Source organism: Arachis stenosperma, chromosome 2, assembly GCF_014773155.1.
Source record: "Arachis stenosperma cultivar V10309 chromosome 2, arast.V10309.gnm1.PFL2, whole genome shotgun sequence".
Classification (NCBI taxonomy): Eukaryota; Viridiplantae; Streptophyta; class Magnoliopsida; order Fabales; family Fabaceae; genus Arachis; species Arachis stenosperma.
In genome coordinates this window covers 38,805,623-38,817,799 of record NC_080378.1, presented here as the reverse complement: position 1 = coordinate 38,817,799, position 12,177 = coordinate 38,805,623, and positions in this window count along the sequence as shown.

Sequence of the window (12,177 nt, the reverse complement as noted above, 5' to 3'; positions counted from 1 at the left end):
GAACCATGTTCCTTCCATCCTTTATCTCAGGATTGGTTAGAACTTCCCATCCTCTGTTTCAAATTTGCTCTTGGATCCCCGGATATTCATCTTCTTTCAGATCAAATTTTACTTCCGGGATCACTGACCTCAGACCCATTATTTTGTGATAATGGTCTTCATGTTCTTTGGTTAAGAACTTCTCTTGATTCCAAAGATTCTTTGGATTATTCTCTTTCTATCCTCTTAAATTGGTTTGTTTTCCCTTAGGAGCCATGATCTTGATGAATCTTGGCTTAGTGATCACGGAAAAGCACACCAAACTTAGAGGTTTGCTTGTCCTCAAGCAAAAGAGAGAAGAGGAGAGAGAGAGAGAGAGGAAGAGGAAATTTGAATGGTGTGGTGGAATGAAGGGGGACAAACGTGTATTTATAAGGTGGGGAGGGGAGATTTCGAAAAGAAGAGAAAAATTTGAAAGGAGATTTGAGAAGATATGGAAAAAATGTGAGAGAAAGGTGAGTTTTTGAACAATATTTGGAATTGATTTGAAATAGATTTGAAGAATGGTTTTGTTTATTGGAGATTTGAAAGTGAATGATGAATGGTTGAAGTGTGATTTTGTAGAAAAGTATGGGTAAGAAAAGGAAAGTTTGGAAAAATTTGGTTTGAAAACAAAATTGTGGTCCCCCCACCTTTCTGGCGTTAAACGCCCAGAATGGCACCCATTCTGGCGTTTAACGCCCATTTGTTGCCCCTTTTGGGCGTTTAACGCCCAGCCAGGTGCCCTGGCTGGCGTTAAACGCCAGAATTCCTTTGTCACTGGGCGTTTTTCCAAAACGCCCAGGATGCTGCACACCTGGCGTTAAACGCCCAGAATGGTGCCCATTACTGGCGTTAAACGCCCAGAATGGTACCCATTCTGGCGTTTAACGCCCAAAATGCCCCTTACTGGCGTTTTTTCGCCAGTAAGTGCATTTTCTTTGCTTTTTGAGCTGAATCCTTCTGTAACTCTGTGAATTCCTTTATTTTTGATACTTGCCTCTGTAAGAACAAATCATATAACCTCCTAATGACTGGGTTGCCTCCCAGCAAGTGCTTCTTTACTTTCTTTAGCTGGACCTTCACTGAGAATTACTCAAGTCTCAGTTTTGAGCACTCCTGCTCAAAATTGCCTTCAAGATAATGCTTGATTCTCTGTCCATTAACAATGAACTTTTTGTCAGAATCAATATCCTGAAGCTCAACATATCCATATGGTGAGACTCCTGTAATCACATACGGACCCTTCCACCGGGATTTGAGTTTTCCTGGAAACAATTTGAGCCTAGAGTTGAAGAGCAGAACTTTTTGTCCTGGCTCAAAGACTCTGGTTGACAACTTCTTGTCATGCCATTTCTTTGCCTTTTCCTTGTAAATTTTTGCATTTTCAAAGGCATTGAGTCTGAACTCCTCTAGCTCATTTAGCTGGAGTAATCTCTTTTCACCAGCTAACTGTGCATCCATGTTTAGGAATCTGGTCGCCCAATAGGCTTTATGTTCCAGTTCCACGGGCAGATGACAGGCCTTCCCATACACCAGTTGGTATGGGGAGGTTCCTATAGGAGTCTTGAATGCTGTTCTGTATGCCCACAGAGCATCATCCAAGCTCTTTGCCCAATCCTTTCTCCGGGCTATCACAGTCCGTCCTAGGATTCTTTTTAGCTCTCTGTTAGAGACTTCAGCTTGCCCATTTGTCTGTGGATGATACGGAGTTGCCACTTTATGGCTGATTCCATATCTAACCATAGCAGAGTATAGCTGTCTATTGCAGAAATGAGTGCCCCCATCACTGATTAGTACTCTGGGAACACCAAACCTGCTGAATATGTGTTTCTGGAGGAATTTTAGCACGGTCTTGGTATCATTAGTGGGTGTAGCAATTGCTTCTACCCACTTAGATACATAGTCTACTGCCACCAGAATGTAGGTGTTTGAGTATGATGGTGGGAATGGCCCCATGAAGTCAATTTCCCATACATCAAACAATTCTATCTCTAATATCCCTTGTTGAGGCATGGCATATCCGTGAGGCAAGTTACCAGCTCTTTGGCAACTGTCACAGTTACGCACAAACTCTCGGGAATCTTTATAGAGAGTAGGCCAGTAGAAGCCACACTGGAGGACTTTAGTGGCTGTTCGCTCACTTCCAAAATGTCCTCCATACTGGGATCCATGGCAATGCCATAGGATCCTTTGTGCTTCTTCTCTGGGTACACATCTGCGGATTACTCCGTCAGCACATCTCTTAAAGAGATATGGTTCATCCCAGAGGTAGTACTTGGCATCTGAAATTAATTTCTTTCTTTGCACATTGCTGTACTCCTTGGGTATGAACCTCACAGCTTTATAATTTGCAATATCTGCAAACCATGGAGCTTCCTGAATGGCAAAGAGTTGCTCATCTGGGAAAGTCTCAGAGATCTCAGTAGAAGGGAGGGACGCCCCAGCTACTGGTTCTATTCGGGACAGATGATCAGCTACTTGGTTCTCTGTCCCTTTTCTGTCTCTTATTTCTATATCAAACTCTTGCAGAAGCAACACCCACCTGATAAGCCTGGGTTTTGAATCCTGCTTTGTGAGTAAGTATTTAAGAGAAGCATGGTCAGTGTGCACAACCACCTTGGACCCTACTAGATAAGATCTAAACTTGTCAATGGCAAAAACCACTGCAAGTAATTCTTTTTCTGTGGTTGTGTAATTCTTCTGTGCATCATTTAGAACACGGCTAGCATAGTAAATGACATGCATAAGTTTGTTATGCCTCTGTCCCAACACTGCACCAATGGCATGATCACTGGCATCACACATTAATTCAAATGGCAATGTCCAATCTGGTGCAGAGATGACTGGTGCTGTGACCAGCTTAGCTTTCAGGGTCTCAAATGCCTGCAGACACTGTGTGTCAAACACAAATGGTGTGTCAGCAGCTAGCAGGTTACTCAAAGGTTTTGCAATTTTTGAAAAATCCTTTATAAACCTTCTATAAAATCCTGCATGCCCCAGAAAGCTTCTGATTGCCTTAACATTGGCAGGTGGTGGTAATTTTTCAATTACTTCTACCTTTGCCTTATCCACCTCTATTCCCCTGCTTGAAATTTTATGCCCAAGGACAATTCCCTCAGTCATCATAAAGTGACATTTCTCCCAGTTTAAAACTAGGTTAGTCTCTTGGCATCTTTTCAGGACAAGTGCTAGGTGATTAAGACAGGAGCTGAATGAGTCTCCATATACTGAGAAGTCGTCCATGAAGACTTCCAGAAATTTCTCTACCATATCTAAGAAGATAGAGAGCATGCACCTCTAAAAGGTTGCAGGTGCATTGCACAGACCAAAAGGCATCCTTCTGTAGGCAAACACGCCAGAAGGGCAAGTAAATGCTGTTTTCTCTTGGTCCTGAGGATCTACTACAATTTGGTTGTAGCCTGAATAGCCATCCAAAAAGCAGTAGTAATCATGACCAGCTAGTCTTTCTAGCATTTGGTCTATGAATGGTAAAGGAAAATGATCCTTCCTGGTGGCTGTATTGAGCCTTCTGTAGTCAATACACATGCGCCACCCTGTGACTGTTCTTGTAGGAACTAGTTCATTTTTTTCATTATGAACCACTGTCATGCCTCCCTTTTTGGGGACAACTTGGACAGGGCTCACCCAGGGGCTATCAGAAATAGGATAAATAATCCCAGCCTCTAGTAATTTAATGACCTCCTTCTGCACTACCTCCTTCATGGCTGGATTTAGCCTCCTTTGTGGTTGGACCACTGGTTTGGCATTATCCTCCAACAGGATCTTGTGCATGCATCTAGCTGGGCTAATACCCTTGAGATCACTTATGGACCACCCAAGAGCTGTCTTGTGTGTCCTTAGCACTTGAATCAGTGCTTCCTCTTCCTGTGGATTTAAAGCAGAGCTTATAATCACTGGAAAAGTGTCACCTTCTCCCAGAAATGCGTACTTCAGGGATGGTGGTAGAGGTTTGAGTTCAGGTTTGGGAGGTTTATCCTCCTCCTGAGGAATTTTCGAAAATTCCTTTGCTTCCTCTAGTTCTTCTTGATCAGGGTGAGCATCCTTGAAGATGTCCTCAAGCTCTGATTCTAGGCTTTCAGCCATATTGATTTCTTCTACCAGAGAGTCAATAATGTCAGCGCCCATGCAGTCAATTGGTGTGTCTGGATGCTGCATGGCTTTCACAGCATTCAACTTGAACTCATCCTCATTGACTCTCAGGGTTACTTCCCCTCTTTGTACATCAATGAGAGTTCGTCCAGTTGCTAGGAAAGGTCTTCCTAGAATGAGAGTTGCACTTTTGTGCTCCTCCATTTCCAGCACCACAAAGTCAGTTGGAAAGGCGAAGGGCCCAACCTTGACAATCATGTCCTCTATTATGCCTGATGGGTGTTTAATGGAGCCATCAGCAAGTTGGAGGCATATCCTGGTTAGCTTGACTTCTCCAGTCAACCCAAGCTTTCTGATAGTGGATGCAGGTATTAGATTGATGCTTGCTCCAAGGTCACAGAGGGCTGTCTTGGTGCAGGCACTTTCTAATGTGCATGGTATCATAAAGCTTCCAGGATCTTGAAGCTTTTCTGGTAAGCTTTTTAGAATGACTGCACTGCATTCTTCAGTGAGAAACACTTTTTCAGTTTCTCTCCAATCCTTCTTATGACTTAAGATCTCTTTCATAAACTTAGCATAAGAAGGTATTTGCTCAAGTGCCTCTGCAAACAGAATCTTTATTTCAAGAGTCCTTAGATAGTCTGCAAAGCGGGCAAATTGCTTATCCTGTTCTGCCTTGCGGAGTTTCTGAGGATAAGGCATCTTGGCTTGATATTCTTCAACCCTTGATGCTGCAGGTTTATTCCTTACAGAAGTGGTTGAAGAAGCCTTGTTAGAGGGATTACTGTCAGCACTCTCAGGTGTCCGATCCTTCCTTGGCGTCTGAACGCCAGGATTGGGTGGAAAATGGGCGTTTAACGCCAACTTTTCCCCCTTTTCTGGCGTTTGAACGCCAGAACTGGGCAAGGAATGGGCGTTTAACGCCAGCTTTCCTTCCCTTTCTGGCGTTTGAACGCCAATAACATTCCTCTCTGGGCTCTTACTGTCCTCAGAGGGATTTTGAACAGTGGTTTGGTTATCCTCTGTCAATTGTTCCTTGTTTGGCTTTTTGCTCTTTTGAGCAGTGGTGTTCAGTGTCTTCCCACTCCTCAGTTGAACTGCTTGACATTCCTCTGTTATCTGTTTAGCTATTTGCTGTTTTGCTTGATTCAACTGCAGTTCTATGCTCTTGTTAGCAACCTTAGTATCATGGAGCATTTCTTTAAATTCTGCTAACTGTTCTGTCATCAGGAGCAATTGTTGATTAAGCTCATTCATCTGTTCTTGAGGATTAGGATCAGTGACCAATGCCATGACTTCCTCTTTTGGAACGAACTCATTGCTAGAATATAAGTATTGGTTTCTAGCAACAGTGTCTATAAGCTCTTGAGCTTCTTCAATTGTCTTCCTCATGTGTATAGATCCACCAGCTGAGTGGTCTAAAGACATCTGAGCTTTTTCTGTGAGCCCATAGTAGAAGATGTCTAACTGTACCCACTCTGAAAACATTTCAGAGGGGCATTTTCTAAGCATACCTCTATACCTCTCCCAGGCATTATAAAGGGATTCATTATCCTCTTGTTTAAAGCCTTGGATGTCCAGCCTTAGCTGTGTCATCCTCTTTGGAGGGTAAAAATGATTCAGGAATTTGTCTGACAACTGTTTCCATGTCTTTATGCTTGCTGTAGGTTGGTTATTCAACCACCTTTTAGCTTGATCTTTTACAGCAAATGGAAACAATAATAGTCTGTAGACATCCTGATCTACCTCTTTATCATGTACTGTGTCAGCAATTTGTAAGAACTGTGCCAGAAACTCTGTAGGTTCTTCCTGTGGAAGACCGGAATACTGGCAATTTTGCTGCACTATGATAATGAGTTGAGGATTTAGCTCAAAGCTGCTTGCTTTGATGGGAGGTGTACAGATGCTACTCCCATATGCAGCTATAATGGGGTTAGCATATGACCCCAGAGTCCTTTTGGACTGATCAATCCCTCTTAGCTCCATAATGGATAAAAGGGAAATGATAATGATTGCGAATAGATAAATTTTGTTTTTTTTTTTTTGAATAAAACGAAAAAAATTAAAATAAAATAAAAGGAATTAAAAAAAATCGAAAATCAAAAAGAAAACAAAATCAAAGCAAATTGAGAACTGAATCAATTAGTTAATTAAAAAGATTTTGAAAACAGCAATTAAAAAGATATGATTGAAAAGTTTTTATGAAAAAGATTTGATTTTTGAAAGGCGGAAAGAGAAAAACAACAAAAAGACACCAAACTTAAAATTTTTAGAAAATCAAACACTAATTTTCGAAAATTTTAAAGGAAAAACACGAAGAGGACACCAAACTTAGAATTTTTATGAATCAAAAAGGGACTAAGAACATGCAAAATCGAAAATTTTTAAAAGAAAAACAAAAGCATGCAATTGACACGAAACTTAGAGTATGAAACTAGACTCAACTAAAAGACTCTAAACCAATAAAAACAACACAGTCCTAATCTAAGCAACAAGATAAGCCGTCAGTTGTCCAAACTCGAACAATCCCCGGCAACGGCGCCAAAAACTTGGTGCACGAAATTGCAATAACACTTTTGCAATCCCGCACAACTAACCAGCAAGTGCACTGGGTCGTCCAAGTAATACCTTGCGTGAGCAAGGGTCGATCCCACGGAGATTGTCGGCTTGAAGCAAGCTATGGTTATCTTGTAGATCTTAGTCAGGATATCAGAAATTATCAGGATTGATTGTAAAAAGCAAAAGAACATGAATTGGTTACTTGTTTTTCAGTAATGGAGAATAGGTTGAGGCTTTGGAGATGCTCCATCTTCTGAATCTCTGCTTTCCTACTGTCTTCTTCATCAAACACGCAAGGCTCCTTCCATGGCAAGCTGTATGTAGGGTTTCACTGTTGTCAGTGGCTACCTCTCATCCTCTCAGTGAAAATGTTCCTATGCTCTATCACAGCATGGCTGATCAGCTGTCGGTTCTCGGTCAGGCCGGAATAGAATCCATTGATTCTTTTGCGTCTGTCACTAACGCCCCGCCTGCTAGGAGTTTGAAGCACGTCACAGTCATTCAGTCATTGAATCCTACTCAGAATACCACAGACAAGGTTTAGACCTTCCGGATTCTCTTGAATGCCGCCATCAGTTCTAGCTTATACCCCGAAGATTCTGGTTAAGGAATCCAAGAGATATCTACTCAATCTAAGGTAGAACGGAGGTGGTTGTCAGGCACACGTTCATAGTTGAGAATGATGATGTCACGGATCATCACATTCATCCGGGTTAAGAACAAGTGATATCTTAGAATGGAAGCAAGCATGATTGAATAAGAAACAGTAGTAATTGCATTAATCCATCAAGACACAGCAGAGCTCCTCACCCCCAACCATGGGGTTTAGAGACTCATGCCGTGGAAAATACACAAGAAACGTGTAAAATGTCATGAGGTACAGATACAATGTCAAAAGATCCTATTAATAGTAGACTAGTATCCTAAGGTTTACAGAAATGAGTAAATGACAGAAAAATCCACTTCCGGGCCCACTTGGTGTGTGCTAGGGTTGAGCATTGAAGCATTTTCGTGTAGAGACCTTTTCTGGAGTTAAACGCCAGCTTTCATGCCAGTTTGGGCGTTTAACTCCAAGTTTTATGCCAGTTCCAGCGTTAAACGCTGGAATTTCTGAGGCTGATTTGCCACGCCGGTTTGGGCCATCAAATCTTGGGCAAAGTATGGACTATCATATATTGCTGGAAAGCCCAGGATGTCTACTTTCCAATGCCGTTGAGAGCGCGCCAATTGGGTTTCTGCAGCTCCAAAAAATCCACTTCGAGTGAAGGGAGGTCAGAATCCAACAGCATCTGCAGTCCTTTTCAGTCTCTGAATCAGATTTTTGCTCAGAACCTTCAATTTCAGTCAGAAAATACCTGAAATCACAGAAAAACACACAAACTCATAGTAAAGTCCAGAAAAGTGAATTTTAACTAAAAACTAACTAGATCATACTAAAAACATACTAAAAACTATGCCAAAAAGCGTATAAATTATCCGCTCATCAAACACATCTGCCACTGCAGGGATGTATGCCGGCACACCTTCTGTATACAGAAAATAACCCCTTTGCCACTACAGAAATGGAACAGGTGGTCACGGTACTTCTGTAACAGGAAATAACCCCTCTGTGTTACAGAAATAAAATATGGGTCTGTACCGCAGGAAATCGTTCTCAGTGGTCGCACCACTATCTATCTGCCTCAATGCAGCAGATCATCACATAATCATTCTCATTACCATCACTCTTTATCATTCTAATTATTCATCATCACTTTCACATTCTTATGCAATACCACTTTCTTTCTCTCTTCAATCATACTATACAAACTTTACATCTTTCCTTTTTCTTTCATAATTGCAAATACGCAAGCGGGACATGACCCACGCCCTTGCCAACAATCTCGTAAACCAAATAATCTCTTTTTAAAAGAATCATTGAAGTTTTTATCATTAAATAAGCCTTAAATATTGATTTTGATTAAGTCCTTATACTTTTATAAAAATTTGGACATAATCTCCTTTAAAAATAGGACTTATCCACCCTTACGGGTTCTTTCTTTCTCAACATTTCGTCAGCTTCTTTCAGCAATTGCCACAGCAATATATTCTCAAAAACATTTGATAATAGAAAATCTATTTCTTAAATTCCATATCCACAATAATTACTAACACAACTTGGCAGCCTGATTTCCATTTTGTTTTTAAAAGATCAAATGAATTCGGAATTACGCAAACTTTATATCCATGCGACCGTCTTGGATTAAGCTTTCTATTAAACTAAAAATAATAACTTTTTGTTGACTCTAGCTTCGGGAATATAAGCAAAACCGTGACTACTCTGTAGTGTTTTAAATCCAGAAAACAGCAGCAGCATACAACATTCGAAATTTCATATAAAATCCAAATTGAATCCAACCACCTTCAAAACTAATGTAGTTAAACTTAACTTATCCAAATTCTTTCTCAATTGGTTCCAGGGTCATACCATTTTTAATGAAGGAGTTACGTAGCTTGGAAGTTAGGTAATTTTCTGCAGAATTCTGTTTTACGAATCATTAAACACAACCTCTTCCAAGTCCCATAACTCACTTATTAAAACATGAAAAACCCTAAAATTTGAATCATATGTACTAAACATACTCAAATTGCACCTCCAATTGGTTGCATCTCAATATCATTCCATAATTAAAAATTATAAAGTCTCAAAGTTACTGACTTAGAAAACAAAACCTGACTTTTACTGCATAATACATCTTACTTTAAAAATCCAAATCTTTAAAACCACAACTCTAACAATTCTAAGTTTTTATGAAATTAAACTGGAGAAATTCCAATAGAGGAAACAAGTTGCTGCTGTGTTAAACGTTCTGCAGAAAAACCCGTTTGACATCCATAATTCAAAAATTCACCATAAATCATAAACTTAATGAAAAAGTCTCAAATTCACCAGTCCAGCTCCCTATATTCCCAGCTTAATCCGGACTTGGTTCCACGCAATTCCAATAATCACAGAATTAGTTATAGCTTTTCAAAGTTGCTGACTCAGTTTAGAAATTATGCAGAAAATCATATTTTAGAATTCAACTTTGAAAAATCATAACTAATTCTCTAGTTAATACGAAACCTTCAAAATTGAGTTTTCACAATTACACTTAATATAATTTACTTAACACTTAAATTCTTATCATTTCAGTCACTATAGAGTCACTGATTCACTTTCAAAATTGCCGTTTAATTTCAAGAGAACTTGATTTTCAGCAAACCATTTAGTATTCAAAATCCAACCCTTCAATACCCCTCAAAACCAATTCCAAATCAACCACCAACCAAGCTCATTAACATTACAATATACCAAATAATAGCTCAACAGCAACAAATCCAACATAACCCATTAAAATTCAGTAATTCTCAACAATAAGTCATCAAACTATTCCCAATCTACATAATTAATCAATATCACCAATCAACAATTCCAAATCACAATCTCAACCATTCCAATCACAATTTCAACCACAGTTCAATATTCACATAATCAATCAATTACTCACAGCTATTAAATCTATTTGCAGTTATTCAATAAACCTTGTAGGCATTCTTAAATTAAAATCATTTTAAACCCCCTACCTCGATGTCGCAATCACATAGTTTAACGCAACAATCCCTGCTTAGTTTAAACTAGCAACTGCAGCGGCGATTTCAACGCAACTGGGATGGCGGCAGCAGCATCAATTCTGGTTATGCTCGCAGCAATGGGAATTTTGGCAATTTCATCATAACACCATAATACTAAAACAGAGATATTGGCTATCATAATTAAAATAAGAACATAATAGAAAAACAAAATACCAAACAGAAAAAGAGCAAGAGCGTTACAGGGTTAGGAATAGAGGTTCAGTGTCAAAACAGAGAGGAAGGTGTAGTCGCTTCTCTCCCCCGGTGACAAGTTCCAGCTGTAACGATTCCTGCAAATATAGTGTACTCAGGAACATTAAAGATGGAGACAAGGTCGTTCTAAAGCAGCAAAAGATTCATAGACAGTGACTCTGGTAACTAGGGAACAACGAACTCACCCATATGAACAGTAGCAACCAAGGTCTCCGGCGACGGCGGCGGAAGAGGAACGACTCCTCCTCTGCTGCGTTACTCTCAATGGCAGCGGCAGCAAACCATGATGGCAACGGGAATAGGGTGCGACAATGATGAAGGCTCGACGAAGATAGTGAGGCACGATGGTGTAGGTCAGCATCTTCTCTTCGCATCTCACCTTCAGCGAATGGCAACGGCGATACACGAACAACGGCAACGGGGCGTGGCTCGACGGCGGCTCCTTCCTCTCCTCCGTGGGTCACGTTCGCCTCTCCCTTTCTTCTCTACGACAGCAGCTCGGCAGCGGCACCAAGCTCCGTGGCGTTGTTCCTCCCCCTCTCTTCTTCTCCCTCGTCCTTTGTCTCCCTTCCTGTTCTCCGTTTTCGCCTATCTTCCCTCTTTCCCCTTCCTTTCTTTTCCCTTTCTATTTTCCCTCTCGAGCTCCCCTGTTTCCTTTCTTTCCCATTCTGTTTGTGCGTATGTTTCGTGAATTTAGGGTAAAATTAGGTTTTTAATTAGGAATTTAGGGTTAAGGTATAATGTATATGAGTAATATAACAACCTTTACAAAATATTTGAGATAGAATATCAATTTAAGATTTAAATATAATACCATAAAAATTACTTTCAAAACGCATAAGATTTTATTTATCAACATGTCAATGAGCTTAACCAATTATTTTTAATTTAAATTATAAAATAAGCATACTAATCATATTTTATAAAATATGGTTTAAATCCGAAAACATCAATTATTTAAATTATACGATATAATTTTTCATTACTTTCTTATTACCAACATTTTAATTCCAATTTATATAAAATAACTAATTATAGTAAAAATTGTACATAAACCTTAATTAACTTAAACCCAAAGTATTTATAAAAATCAATTTAATCATTTTTAGTAAATTAATCTCTAAGCTTAAACTTATAAAATAAACCATAATTTATCCTTAATAGAAATTTCTTAAATTAAGTAATATATTGCTTCCATGACTAAATCTTAATTTCAAATTATATGAAATAACAATTATAAAATTACACAAGAGTATTGATAAACCGCTATTTTATGATTCACATTGTATTTAATTGTGTGGATCAAGTCTTCACCCACTTATTCATATGATTTGCATGTATTTACAATTCCTTCCTAAAAATATTTTATGATTGATAACTTGCTTCCTAAAGACCTTTTAGTTGTATATTTTTATCTTCCTTCGTACCACTCGATACCGTGATCTATGTGTTAAGTGTTTCAGGCTTCATAGGGCAAGAATGACGTAAGGAATGTAGAGGAAGCGTGCAAAAATGGAAAGAACACAAGAAATTGAGGAGATGACCAGCGAGAAGTCACGCGGTCGCATGGCTCACGCGACCGCGTGAAATGGAAGAAATCAAAGTGACGCGCTCGCGTGC